Raw genomic sequence first — 15057 nt, 5'->3', positions numbered from 1 at the left:
AGAAGGCTCCTTACAGAGTGACAGTACACACACTCTAAAGCTGTAATGATAGACATCTTGACACTGACAGTATTTTATTGCTTGTTAGTATTCACTTTTTTTCTCTTCACTTAAAGAGTGAAGGATTGTGGGGTGGAGGGATGCTGAATGTCGGAGGGCTACGAAGGTACTATTAAACGTCCATCCCATCGTCCTCTTCCTCTCACCCTGTCGACAGAACACAAACATCCCCATGTACAGTATCTCCACTAACCCCAAATAGGCCTGCCGCTGTGTACCGCTGTGGTCCAGAGGACAAAGAGTCACATTCTTCCAGGGCAGGGAGAAACCAGAGGCATCCTCAAGCTGAATGCGATCCCCCCCCCCCCCCCCCCCCCCCCTCCCCATGTGCCCATCAGATACAGGTCTAGTTTGTGTGATGGGCCCCGTGTAGCTCAGTTGGTAGAGCATGGCGCTTGCAACACCAGGGTTGTGGGTTCGTTTCCCACGGGGGGGCAGTATGAAAATGTATGCTCTCACTACCTGTTAGTCGCTCTGGATAAGAGCATCTGCTAAACGACTAAAATGTAAAGATGTAAAATGTTGTGAGAACGGGGGGGGGAAACTGTAAGGTGGTCTTAGTCCAAAGAACTGTGTCAAAACAGATCTGGTTTGGACTCTGTTGAGAATAACTGTGGTTTGGTATTGTCCTGTGCCATTCTCTGGCACTGAGCGCAGTCTTTTTATGTAGCCTACCCCAAGAGTCCAGTCAGTTAAGCAACACAACAGCAGACTGCAGAAGTTGTATTGTAAATGCGTATAAAGTGGTATTGTACATTAACTGTAATTTGAATAGATTTGTAAATTTGCAATCCTTTGATACAATACGTGCTGCAGTTTGTAATCTGGCAGTTTTGGCCAGTGATTTACAGGGCCTTCAGAAAGTATTAGTACACCTTGACTTACTGCACAGTTTGTTGTGTTACAGCCTGAATTCAAAATGGATTAAATAAATACAAATATCTCACCCATCTACACACAATACCCCATAATGAAGGTGAAAACATGTTTTTATAAATTTTAGCACATTTATTGAAAATGAAATACAGAAATATCTAATTTATGTACAGTGAGGGGAAAAAATTATTTGATCCCCTGCTGATTTTGTACGTTTACCCACTGACAAAGACATGATCAGTCTATAATTTTAATGGTAGGTTTATTTGAACAGTGAGAGACAGAATAACAACAAATCCAGAGAAACGCATGTCAAAAATGTTATAAATTGATTTGCATTTTAATGAGGGAAATAAGTATTTGACCCCTCTGCAAAACATGACGTAGTACTTGGTGGCAAAACCCTTGTTGGCAATCACAGAGGTCAGACATTGGCCACCAGGTTTGCACACATCTCAGGAGGGATTTTGTTCCATTCCTCTTTGCAGATCTTCTCCAAGTCATTAAGGTTTCGAGGCTGACGTTTGGCAACTCGAACCTTCAGCTCCCTCCACAGATTTTCTATGGGATTAAGGTCTGGAGACTGGCTAGGCCACTCCAGGACCTTAATGTGCTTCTTCTTGAGCCACTCCTTTGTTGCCTTGGCAGTGTGTTTTGGGTCATTGTCATGCTGGAATACCCATCCACGACCCATTTTCAATGCCCTGGCTGAGGGAAGGAGGTTCTCACCCAAGATTTGACGGTACATGGCCCTGTCCATCGTCCCTTTGATGCGGTGAAGTTGTCCTGTCCCCTTAGCAGAAAACACCCCCAAAGCATAATGTTTCCACCTCCATGTTTGACGGTGGTGATGGTGTTCTTGGGGTCATAGGCAGCATTCCTCCTCCTCCAAACACGGCGAGTTGAGTTGATACCAAAGAGCTCCATTTTGGTCTCATCTGACCACAACACTCACCAAGTTCTCCTCTGAATCATTCAGATGTTCATTGGCAAACTTCAGACGGGCCTGTATATGTACTTTCTTGAGTAGGGGGACCTTGCGGGCGCTGCAGGATTTCAGTCCTTCACGGCGTAGTGTGTTACCAATTGTTTTCTTGGTAACTATGGTCCCAGCTGCCTTGAGATCATTGACAAGATCCTCCCGTGTAGTTCTGGGCTGATTCCTCACCGTTCTCATGATCATTGCAACTCCACGAGGTGAGATCTTGCATGGAGCCCCAGGCCAAGGGAGATTGACAATTATTTTGTGTTTCTTCCATTTGCGAATAATCGCACCAACTGTTGTCACCTTCTCACCAAGCTGCTTGGCGATGGTCTTGTAGCCCATTCCAGCCTTGTGTAGGTCTACAATCTTGTCCCTGACATCCTCGGAGAGCTCTTTGGTCGTGGCCATGGTGAAGAGTTTGGAATCTGATTGATTGATTGCTTCTGTGGACAGGTGTTTTTTATACAGGTAACAAGCTGAGATAAGGAGCACTCCCTTTAAGAGTGTGCTCCTAATCTCAGCTCGTTACCTGTATAAAAGACACCTGGGAGCCAGAAATCTTTCTGATTGAGAGGGGGTCAAATACTTATTTCCCTCATTAAAATGCAAATCAATTTATAACATTTTTGACATGCGTTTTTCTGGATTTCTTTGTTGTTATTCTGTCTCTCACTGTTCAAATAAACCTACCATTAAAATTATAGACTGATCATTTCTTTGTCAGTGGGAAAACGTACAAAATCAGCAGGGGATCAAATACTTTTTTCCCTCACTGTAAGCATTCACACCCCTGACTCAATACTTTGTAGAAGCACCTTTGGTAGTGATTACAGCTCTGAGTCTTGCTGGGTAAGTCGCTAAGAGCTTTCCACACCTAAATTGTACAACATTTGCCCATTCTTCTTTTCAGAATTCTTCAAGCTCTGTCAAATTGGTTGTTGATCATTGAGAGACAACCATTTTCAGGTCTTGCCATAGATTTCCAAGTAGATTTAAATCAAAACTGTTACTTGGCCACTCAGGAACATTCACTGTCTTCTTGGTAAGTAACTCCAGTGTAGATTTGGCTTTGTTTCCTTTAGGATTTTGCCTGTGCTTAGCTCCATTTATCCTGAAAAACTCCCCAGACCTTAACAATTACAAGCATACCCATTTACATTTTAGCAGACACTCTTATCCAGAGCGACTTACAGTTAGTGAGTGCATACATGTGTTTTTATCTTTATATTTTATGATGTAGCCACCACTATGCTTGAAAATATGGAGAGTGGTACTAAGTAATGTGTTGTATTAGATTTGCCCCAAACATAACACTTTTGTATTCAGTACAAAACACATTTTTTGCAGTATTACTTTATTCTGTATAGACTTCCTTCTTTTCACTCTGTCAGTTAGATTAGTATTGTGGAGTAACTACAATGTTGTTGATCCATGCTCAGTTTTCACCTATCACAGCCATTAACTCTGTAACTGTTTTAAAGTCACCATTGGCCTCATGGTGAAATCCCTGAGCAGTTTCCTTCCTCTCCAGCAACTGAGTTAGGAAGGATGCCTGTATCTTTGTAGTGACTGGGTGTATTGATACACCATCTAAAAGTGTAATTAATAACTTCACCACGCTCAAAGGGATATTCAATGTCTGCTTTTTTATTTTTACCCATCTACCTATAGGTGCCCTTCTTTGCGAGGCATTGGAAAACCTCCCTGGTCTTTGTGGTTTAATCTTTGTTTGAAATTCACTGCTCGACTGAGGGACCTCACAGATAGTTGTATGTGTGGGGTACAGAAATGAGATAATTCAGAAATCATGTTAACCCCTAGAGACTCATGTCCGCGCTCCGCGGAAAATCGAATTAGCATAATACAAATATATGTTTAAACTAGGGATATCTGTTTTTTTTTGCATGGGCTACAGCAATCAGTCTTCACACAAAAAAAATTTGTAGCTTCTGAACGGTTTGGCCTAAAAAACTAATATGGAAAGATGAGACTCTTACGAGACTCTAGGACTGTAAAAAATTTTTTGAAGTATATATGGAAGTAGTTTAGTGAAAAAAAAGGGTGTTAAATACAAAAAAATATATATTAACAAAAATTCTGATCTGTCTTATATCTCTCAGTAATAGGACAGACTTTAAACTTCCTTTTAGATTTTTTTTTTGAAATTTTTTTTTCTATGTGTGGATTTGTTATTCAATGTGTTTCTATTGGCAAATAGCAGTAACTTTTAAGGATTAAACACTATTATTGCACACAATGCAACTTTTTATGACTTGTTAAGCAACTTTTTACTCCTGAATTTATTTAGGCTTGCAATAACAAAGGGGTTGAATACTTATTGACTCAAGAATTTCCAGATTTTCATTTTTAATTCATTTGTAAACATTTCTAAAAACATAATTCCACTTTGACATTAGGGTGTATTGTGTGTAGGCCAGTGACAAACAAATCTCAAATTTAATCCATTTTAAATTCAGGCTGTAACACAACAAAATGTGGAAAAGGTCAACGGGTGTAAATACTTTCTGAAGGCACTGTGGGTGGTATAGTGTTAGAGATTATGTTATTCCCTGTCTGCCAAGTAGGGCAGTCGGTGTGAAGTTGATAGCAGTGGAAAATAACCCTTTTGTTACCAGCTAGGGTACTGTTTGAGCGGTTACTACACAATGGCACTCCACGTCCTTGTTTTTATGGTGATAGGGATCTAAAGGAAGCAATCGAAAAAGGGCCAAAGGTTTACTTCCCCTCTCCTGAAAGTCAGGGGAGATTTAAGTGGATCAGAGACCTGCTGGCGAGTACACCGCTTTGAAACTCACGGTACTTGTAATATAGGCCCCTATTAGAGACCTGGGCTCTTTCATCACAGCACCTCGGTGCTATTGGCTATTCTTGCCATAAAAATACCACACTCAAACTTTCAGAGACCCAAACTTTCAGACACGCTGCGGAAATAGTTTCCAACAACATATTTGTAGGGATTCTCTTGTAGGGAGTGGATGTAGGGTTGTGAAGAACACCCTACAACTCGTTTTGGATTCCCTCTCTCTGACGGGATGTGAAATGTTAGGTTGATAAATGTCTTCCATTGGCATTTTTTGTCATTTAGTAGACGCTCTTATCCTGAGCGACTTACAGTTGGTGCATTCATCTCAAGGTAGCTAGGTAAGACTACCACATATAGTGGGGGGGAAAAAAAGTATTTAGTCAGCCACCAATTGTGCAAGTTCTCCCACTTAAAAAGATGAGAGAGGCCTGTAATTTTCATCATAGGTACACGTCAACTATGACAGACAAATTGAGGGAAAAAAATCCAGAAAATCACATTGTAGGATTTTTTATGAATTTATTTGCAAATTATGGTGGAAAATAAATATTTGGTCACCTACAAACAAGCAAGATTTCTGGCTCTCACAGACCTGTAACTTCTTCTTTAAGAGGCTTCTCTGTCCTCCACTCGTTACCTGTATTAATGGCACCTGTTTGAACTTGTTATCAGTATAAAAGACACCTGTCCACAACCTCAAACAGTCACACTCCAAACTCCACTATGGCCAAGACCAAAGAGCTGTCAAAGGACACCAGAAACAAAATTGTAGACCTGCACCAGGCTGGGAAGACTGAATCTGCAATAGGTAAGCAGCTTGGTTTGAAGAAATCAACTGTGGGAGCAATTATTAGGAAATGGAAGACATACAAGACCACTGATAATCTCCCTCGATCTGGGGCTCCACGCAAGATCTCACCCCGTGGGGTCAAAATGATCACAAGAACGGTGAGCAAAAATCCCAGAACCACACGGGGGGGGACCTAGTGAATGACCTGCAGAGAGCTGGGACCAAAGTAACAAAGCCTACCATCAGTAACACGCTACGCCGCCAGGGACTCAAATCCTGCAGTGCCAGACGTGTCCCCCTGCTTAAGCCAGTACATGTCCAGGCCCGTCTGAAGTTTGCTAGAGTGCATTTGGATGATCCAGAAGAGGATTGGGAGAATGTCATATGGTCAGATGAAACCAAAATAGAACTTTTTGGTAAAAACTCAACTCGTCGTGTTTGGAGGACAAAGAATGCTGAGTTGCATCCAAAGAACACCATACCTACTGTGAAGCATGGGGGTGGAAACATCATGCTTTGGGGCTGTTTTTCTGCAAAGGGACCAGGACGACTGATCCATGTAAAGGAAAGAATGAATGGGGCCATGTATCGTGAGATTTTGAGTGAAAACCTCCTTCCATCAGCAAGGGCATTGAAGATGAAACGTGGCTGGGTCTTTCAGCATGACAATGATCCCAAACACACCGCCCGGGCAACGAAGGAGCGGCTTCGTAAGAAGCATTTCAAGGTCCTGGAGTGGCCTAGCCAGTCTCCAGATCTCAACCCCATAGAAAATCTTTGGAGGGAGTTGAAAGTCCGTGTTGCCCAGCGACAGCCCCAAAACATCACTGCTCTAGAGGAGATCTGCATGGAGGAATGGGCCAAAATACCAGCAACAGTGTGTGAAAACCTTGTGAAGACTTACAGAAAACGTTTGACCTGTGTCATTGCCAACAAAGGGTATATAACAAAGTATTGAGAAACTTTTGTTATTGACCAAATACTTATTTTCCACCATAATTTGCAAATAAATTCATAAAAAATCCTACAATGTGATTTTCTGGATATTGTTTTCTCATTTTGTCTGTCATAGTTGACGTGTACCTATGATGAAAATTACAGGCCTCTCTCATATTTTTAAGTGGGAGAACTTGCACAATTGGTGGCTGACTAAATACTTTTTTCCCCCACTGTATCACAGTCATAGTAAGTAAAACTCTTCCTCAATAAAGCTGCTATCAGCAAAGTCAGTGCTAGTAAGAAATTCACTGGCCGACAATGGTGAACACACGGGGTGTACAGAAAAGTGGAACGACAGATGATGGGAATAAGTATAAGAATGTGAACTGCAGACAATCTTAGAGGCTCTCTCAGGGATAACCCTAACCCTAACCCTAACCTTAACCGTTAGAGGCTCTCTCAGGGATAACCCTAACCCTAACCCTAACCTTAACCGTTAGAGGCTCTCTCAGGGGAGCATGGATAACCCTAAACCTTGTCTCTGTATCTGTAGTCATTGCCACTTTCAAACCTGTCCTGGAACTTCCCATGTCAGTGTTTCACGGTAGTGTTTTGGTAAAATGCTGACATTTTAACACTAGATTGATCAGTCTTTGAATAGCTTTGAGAGTGTGTGTGTTAATCCAACAATTTCTAGAGACAGTTCAGCCCATTTCTAGAGGCAGCTCAGCCCATTTCTAGAGGCAGCTCAGCCCATTTCTAGAGGCAGCTCAGCCCATTTCTAGAGTCAGCTCAGCCCATTTCTAGAGGCAGCTCAGCCCATTTCTAGAGGCAGCTCAGCCCATGGTCCTTGTTCTTGTTGAACCCCTCCTGTCTGAGGACTCAATAAGGCAGACAGACAGCAGACAGACAGCAGACAGACAGCAGGCAGACAGACAGCAGACAGAGAGCAGACAGACAGAGAGCAGACAGACAGACAGCAGGCAGACAGACAGCAGACAGACAGCAGGCAGACAGCAGGCAGACAGAGAGCAGACAGAGAGCAGACAGAGAGCAGACAGACAGCAGACAGACAGCAGACAGACAGCAGGCAGGCAGACAGACAGCAGACAGAGAGCAGACAGACAGACAGCAGACAGACAGCAGGCAGACAGACAGCAGACAGACAGCAGGCAGACAGAGAGCAGACAGACAGCAGACAGACAGCAGGCAGACAGACAGCAGACAGACAGCAGGCAGACAGACAGCAGGCAGACAGACAGCAGGCAGACAGACAGCAGACAGACAGCAGACAGAGAGCAGACAGAGAGCAGACAGAGAGCAGACAGAGAGCAGGCAGACAGACAGACAGCAGGCAGACAGACAGCAGGCAGACAGCAGACAGAGAGCAGGCAGACAGACAGACAGCAGGCAGACAGACAGCAGGCAGACAGACAGCAGACAGAGAGCAGACAGACAGCAGACATAGAGCAGACAGAGAGCAGACAGAGAGCAGACAGACAACAGACAGACAGCAGACCGACAGACAGACTGACTGACTGACTGACAGCGGACGGACGGACAGACAGACTTGGAGGAGAGTCAGTGAAAGGGATAGGTTAAAGGGGAACTGCATCCGCTGATTTGGCCTTGCTTTTAGGCTCCTCAAGAAAGGCTAGCGGCCATGACAGAAGCCAAACGTGAGTTGGCTTGGGGGTGTGGTTTGATGTGGGTGGTTCTTGGGTGTGTCCTTGCCACCACCAAGACACACCCATCTGTCAGAACCTTGCCCGCATGTCACACCCTGATCTGTTTCACCTGTCTTTTTGATTGTCTCGCCCATCTTCCCCATTATCCCCAGTGTATTTACATCTGTGTTCTCTGTCTGTCTGTTGCCAGTTCGTTTTGTTTCTTCAAGCCTACCAGCGGTTTTCCCCTTGCTCCTGTCTTTCTCTAGTTCCTGTTTTCTAGTTTTCCCGGTTTTGAGCATTCTGCCTGCCCTGACCCTGAGCCTGCCTGCCGTTCTGTACCTTGTCACACCACCCTGGATTATTGACCTCTGCCTGCCCTGACCCTGAGACAGCAGACAGACAGCAGGCAGACAGCAGGCAGACAGAGAGCAGACAGAGAGCAGACAGACAGCAGACAGACAGCAGACAGACAGCAGGCAGACAGACAGCAGGCAGACAGACAGCAGACAGAGAGCAGACAGACAGACAGCAGACAGACAGCAGGCAGACAGACAGCAGACAGACAGCAGGCAGACAGAGAGCAGACAGACAGCAGACAGACAGCAGGCAGACAGACAGCAGGCAGACAGCAGACAGACAGCAGGCAGACAGACAGCAGGCAGACAGACAGCAGGCAGACAGACAGCAGACAGACAGCAGACAGAGAGCAGACAGAGAGCAGACAGAGAGCAGACAGCAGACAGACAGCAGACAGACAGCAGGCAGACAGACAGCAGGCAGACAGACAGCAGACAGACAGCAGGCAGACAGAGAGCAGACAGACAGCAGACAGACAGACAGCAGACAGACAGCAGACAGAGAGCAGACAGACAGCAGGCAGACAGCAGACAGAGAGCAGGCAGACAGACAGACAGCAGGCAGACAGACAGCAGGCAGACAGACAGCAGACAGAGAGCAGACAGACAGCAGACATAGAGCAGACAGAGAGCAGACAGAGAGCAGACAGACAACAGACAGACAGCAGACCGACAGACAGACTGACTGACTGACTGACAGCGGACGGACGGACAGACAGGCTTGGAGGAGAGTCAGCTAAAGGGATAGGTTAAAGGGGAACTGCATCCGCTGATTTGGCCTTGCTTTTAGGCTCCTCAAGAAAGGCTAGCGGCCATGACAGAAGCCAAACGTGAGTTGGCTTGGGGGTGTGGTTTGATGTGGGTGGTTCTTGGGTGTGTCCTTGCCACCACCAAGACACACCCATCTGTCAGAACCTTGCCCGCATGTCACACCCTGATCTGTTTCACCTGTCTTTTTGATTGTCTCGCCCATCTTCCCCATTATCCCCAGTGTATTTACATCTGTGTTCTCTGTCTGTCTGTTGCCAGTTCGTTTTGTTTCTTCAAGCCTACCAGCGGTTTTCCCCTTGCTCCTGTCTTTCTCTAGTTCCTGTTTTCTAGTTTTCCCGGTTTTGAGCATTCTGCCTGCCCTGACCCTGAGCCTGCCTGCCGTTCTGTACCTTGTCACACCACCCTGGATTATTGACCTCTGCCTGCCCTGACCCTGAGACTGCCTGCCGTTCTGTACCTTTTGGACTCTGATCTGGATTACTGACCCCTGCCTGCCCTTGACCTGTCGTTTGCCTGCCCCCTGTTTTTGTAATAACCTTTTGTTACTTCGACACTGTCTGCATCTGGGTCTTCTCCTGAAACGTGATACCGCAGCTGTTTCCCCCAACTCAATCACAACAAACAAACCTCCTGCAGGTTGAGTTCAATAACTACAGGCAGATGTGTGGTGAGATGCCGGAGGAAACTTTGAATTGGTCAGTAGCCTACATAGTAAAATGAGAAGAATGCAATTGCTGAATTCATGTAGATATTCTAAACTAATTGTTTTAATAACTTTCAAATGTAGTAACAGGTCCATGTAGAATAAACAACCCTTTACGTAATACTATAGAAGCCATGTTCTGATAACATAACAATGTTCACCTTTGTGGTCCTCTGTAGCTCAGCTGGTAGAGCACGGCGCTTGTAACGCCAGGGTAGTGGGTTCATTCCCTGGGACCACCCATACACAAAAAATGTATGCACACATGACTGTAAGTGGCTTTGGATAAAAGCGTCTGCTAAATGGCATATTATTATTGTCATTCCCAGCTGATACAGATACTGTGCCTATCGCCATTTTGTCTGGTGGTAAACATGTCAGTGGTCATACCTTCCTGTGTGGTATCCCATATACAACAGGAGTTCCCTGATCCTGGTGCAGAATACACTGGGTTTCTCCCTCTACATATTGACTGATAGCGTTACATTTAATAAAAATAAAAAAAGACAATACAAGTAAAAGTTGCGCCTAGTAAAATTTGAATGCCGAGTGCCAAGTATCTCTCCATTTAGAGACATCAGTATCAAGCCTGTCTGTCAGAGTGCCAGGTCTCTCTCCATTCAGAGACATCAGTATCAAGCCTGTCTGTCAGAGTGGCAGGTCTCTCTCCATTTAGAGACATCAGTATCAAGCCTGTCTGTCAGAGTGCCAGGTCTCTCTCCATTCAGAGACATCAGTATCAAGCCTGTCTGTCAGAGTGGCAGGTCTCTCTCCATTTAGAGACATCAGTATCAAGCCTGTCTGTCAGTGCCAGGTCTCTCTCCATTTAGAGACATCAGTATCAAGCCTGTCTGTCAGTGCCAGGTCTCTCTCCATTTAGAGACATCAGTATCAAGCCTGTCTGTCAGTGCCAGGTCTCTCTCCAATTAGAGACATCAGTATCAAGCCTGTCTGTCAGTGCCAGGTCTCTCTCCATTTAGAGACATCAGTATCAAGCCTGTCTGTCAGTGCCAGGTCTCTCTCCATTTAGAGACATCAGTATCAAGCCCGTCTGTCAGAGTGCCAGGTCTCTCTCCATTTAGAGACATCAGTATCAAGCCTCTGTCAGTGCCAAGTCTCTCTCCAATTAGAGACATCAGTATCAAGCCTGTCTGTCAGTGCCAGGTCTCTCTCCATTTAGAGACATCAGTATCAAGCCCGTCTGTCAGAGTGCCAGGTCTCTCTCCATTCAGAGACATCAGTATCAAGCCTGTCTGTCAGTGCCAGGTCTCTCTCCATTTAGAGACATCAGTATCAAGCCTGTCTGTCAGTGCCAGGTCTCTCTCCATTTAGAGACATCAGTATCAAGCCTGTCTGTCAGTGCCAGGTCTCTCTCCATTCAGAGACATCAGTATCAAGCCTGTCTGTCAGAGTGCCAGGTCTCTCTCCATTTAGAGACATCAGTATCAAGCCTCTGTCAGTGCCAAGTCTCTCTCCAATTAGAGACATCAGTATCAAGCCTGTCTGTCAGTGCCAGGTCTCTCTCCATTTAGAGACATCAGTATCAAGCCTGTCTGTCAGAGTGCCAGGTCTCTCTCCATTTAGAGACATCAGTATCAAGCCTCTGTCAGTGCCAAGTCTCTCTCCAATTAGAGACATCAGTATCAAGCCTGTCTGTCAGTGCCAGGTCTCTCTCCATTTAGAGACATCAGTATCAAGCCTGTCTGTCAGTGCCAGGTCTCTCTCCATTTAGAGACATCAGTATCAAGCCTCTGTCAGTGCCAAGTCTCTCTCCAATTAGAGACATCAGTATCAAGCCTGTCTGTCAGTGCCAGGTCTCTCTCCATTTAGAGACATCAGTATCAAGCCTGTCTGTCAGTGCCAGGTCTCTCTCCATTCAGAGACATCAGTATCAAGCCTGTCTGTCAGTGCCAGGTCTCTCTCCATTTAGAGACATCAGTATCAAGCCCGTCTGTCAGAGTGCCAGGTCTCTCTCCATTCAGAGACATCAGTATCAAGCCTGTCTGTCAGTGCCAGGTCTCTCTCCATTTAGAGACATCAGTATCAAGCCTGTCTGTCAGTGCCAGGTCTCTCTCCATTTAGAGACATCAGTATCAAGCCTGTCTGTCAGTGCCAGGTCTCTCTCCATTCAGAGACATCAGTATCAAGCCTGTCTGTCAGAGTGCCAGGTCTCTCTCCATTTAGAGACATCAGTATCAAGCCTCTGTCAGTGCCAAGTCTCTCTCCAATTAGAGACATCAGTATCGAGTCCGTCTGTCAGAGTGCCAGGTCTCTCTTTACATTCAGAGACATCAGTATCGAGCCTGTCTGTCAGAGTGGCAGGTCCCTCTCCATTTAGAGACATCAGTATCAAGCCTGTCTGTCAGAGTGCCAGGTCCCTCTCCATTTAGAGACATCAGTATCGAGTCCGTCTGTCAGTCTGGACTTCATCACATCATCTTGCAAGTGCTGGCTCCATACATTTTTCTGTGAACACATACACACATACAGTTGAAGTCGGAAGTTTGGCTTGCAAGCAACCCCCTTTTTCCTCCAAACATAACGATGGTCATTATGGCCAAACAGTTCTATTTTTGTTTCATCAGACCAGAGGACATTTCTCCAAAAAGTACGATCTTTGTCCCCATGAGCAGTTGCAAACCGTAGTCTGGCTTTTTTATGGCGGTTTTGGAGCAGTGGCTTCTTCCTTGCTGAGCGGCCTTTCAGGTTATGTCGATATAGGACTAGTTTTACTGTGGATATAGATACTTTTGTACCTGTTTCCTCCAGCATCTTCACAAGGTCCTTTGCTGTTGTTCTGGGATTGATTTGCACTTTTCGCACCAAAGTACGTTAATCTCTAGGAGACAGAACGCGTCTCCTTCCTGAGCGGTATGACGGCTGCGTGGTCCCATGGTGTTTATACTTGCGTACTATTGTTTGTACAGATGAACGTGGTACCTTCAGGCGTTTGGAAATTGCTCCCAATGATGAACCAAACTTGTGGAGGTCTACAATTTTTTTTCTGAGGTCTTGGCTGATGTCTTTTGATTTTCCCATGATGTCAAGCAAAGAGGCACTGAGTTTCAAGGTAGGCCTTGAAATACATCCACAGGTACACCTCCAATTGACTCAAATTATGTCAATTAGCCTATCAGAAGCTTCTAAAGCCATGGCATCATTTTCTGGAATTGTCCAAGCTGTTTAAAGGCACAGTCAACTTAGTGTATGTAAACTTCTGACCCACTGGAATTGTGATACAGTGAATTATAAGTGAAATAATCTGTCTGTAAACAATTGTTGGAAAAATTACTTGTGTCATGCACAAAGTAGATGTCCTAACCGACTTGCCAAAACGATAGTTTGTTAACAAGTAATTTGTGGAGTGGTTGAAAAACGAGTTTTAATGACTCCAGCCTAAGTGTATGTAAACTTCCGACTTCAACTGTAGTCACTGTTCTGTTACCAATGGCTGTTAGGATAGGTGATATCTGACACACAAATAGGTACAATGTTGAAGTTTGAACAGGTCAGATTAAACCAACCTAATTCTGTTCTCGCCATAGACGACCGTTGGTGAGCAGGCAAGAAGGTGAGGCTGGATGTGAGGTCTTTGCCAGAGACCCATTGATTGACACACACACACACAAACAGATTACATTATCAATGGTGGTTGTGATTAGCCTGGTGGAACCAACCTGATCGCTGCGTTCAGCGTTCTATTTCACTTCAGATATCATAAAATGGGAAATAGAATGGTGAACACAGCGATCAGACTGGTTCCACCAGGCTAGGTTATACCCTGGACATTATACGGCGGCAGGTAGCTTAGTGGTTAAGAGCGTTGTGCCAGTAACCGAAAGGTCGCTGGTTCTAATCCCCGAGCCAACTAGGTGAAAAATCTGTCGATGTGCCCTTGAGCAAGGCACTTAACCCTAATTGCTCCTGTAAGTCGCTCTGGATAAGAGCGTCTGCTAAATGACTAAAATGTAAAATGTAAAAAAATACAGTATGCATCTAAGAAGTACAAACATTTGACAAATAATGTCAGTTTACATAAATAATGTTTCACAATTGGGTTATCAAATGTATCAAAGTAAAAAAGTGTGTTACCTTCTGCATTTGTACAAATTATGAGCCTGTGAAAGCTGTTGCCGCTGACAGGTGAAGGTTGCTGGCCGGATAATTGCCAACATTTGGCTGACTGTTTCATTCATAGGAATGCTCACAGTGAGGGGCATGTCTGCATGATGCTGATGAGGGCCCCCTTGCTGGTCTTCTCTATACTGCATGTTCAGCTGCAAACTGGACCTCTCTCGAACAACTGCAGCAGGCAATCTTATGAGATGTTGTTGCCTGGGAGGGCCTGTGACAGTGTGACATAGTAGACAGCCAAGTAGTAAAAAGTTTCTTGAAGCTTTGAGGTTTTCCAGCCAATTGTGTCGAAAATAGGTTCATTACTCGAGGCTTTGATCAACACAATGTACACTGGTGACACCTGCTGGTCAAAAGAATTTAGAGCAGCCAAATTATTATAGATGACGTCCCACATGCCGTAGCACGTGCGCAGAGTAGCCTTTTTGTCTTTACCAAACCAATCAGGTGGTTGTTTTGACGAAACAATACTTTGGACGTCACTGATCACGTGCATCTGATAAAGTGATACAGGCATCGGCACACTGGGCGGAGGGGCGATTTGCACGTGGACCTTGGCAAAAGGGGGTATGATTTGTTGACATAATTGTAATCCAAACCCAACCTTAATTTACTCGTTGTGACACACTGAGGTTCCAAACTCCGTTTTAGACGAGAATGACTTTATGACCAAAATTATCCTATTTAGACTTTGTATTCAATTTGGACACTGGAATAAAGGCAGACAGACAGACAGCAGACAGACAGCAGACAGACAGCAGACAGACAGCAGACAGACAGCAGGGTCGTTGTCCTGGCACCACACTGCCAGGTCTCTGACCTCCTCCCTATAGGCTGTCTCATCATAGTCGGTGATCAGGCCTACCACTGTTGTGTCGTCAGCAAACTTAATGATGGTTTTGGAGTTGTGCTTGGCCATGCAGTCGTGGGTGAACAGGGAGTACAAGAG

This window comes from Coregonus lavaretus, assembly GCF_964263955.1.
Source record: "Coregonus lavaretus genome assembly, chromosome: 15".
Taxonomy (NCBI): domain Eukaryota; kingdom Metazoa; phylum Chordata; class Actinopteri; order Salmoniformes; family Salmonidae; genus Coregonus; species Coregonus lavaretus.
The sequence above is the reverse complement of the archived record's forward strand: the minus strand, read 5'-3'. Positions refer to the sequence as shown.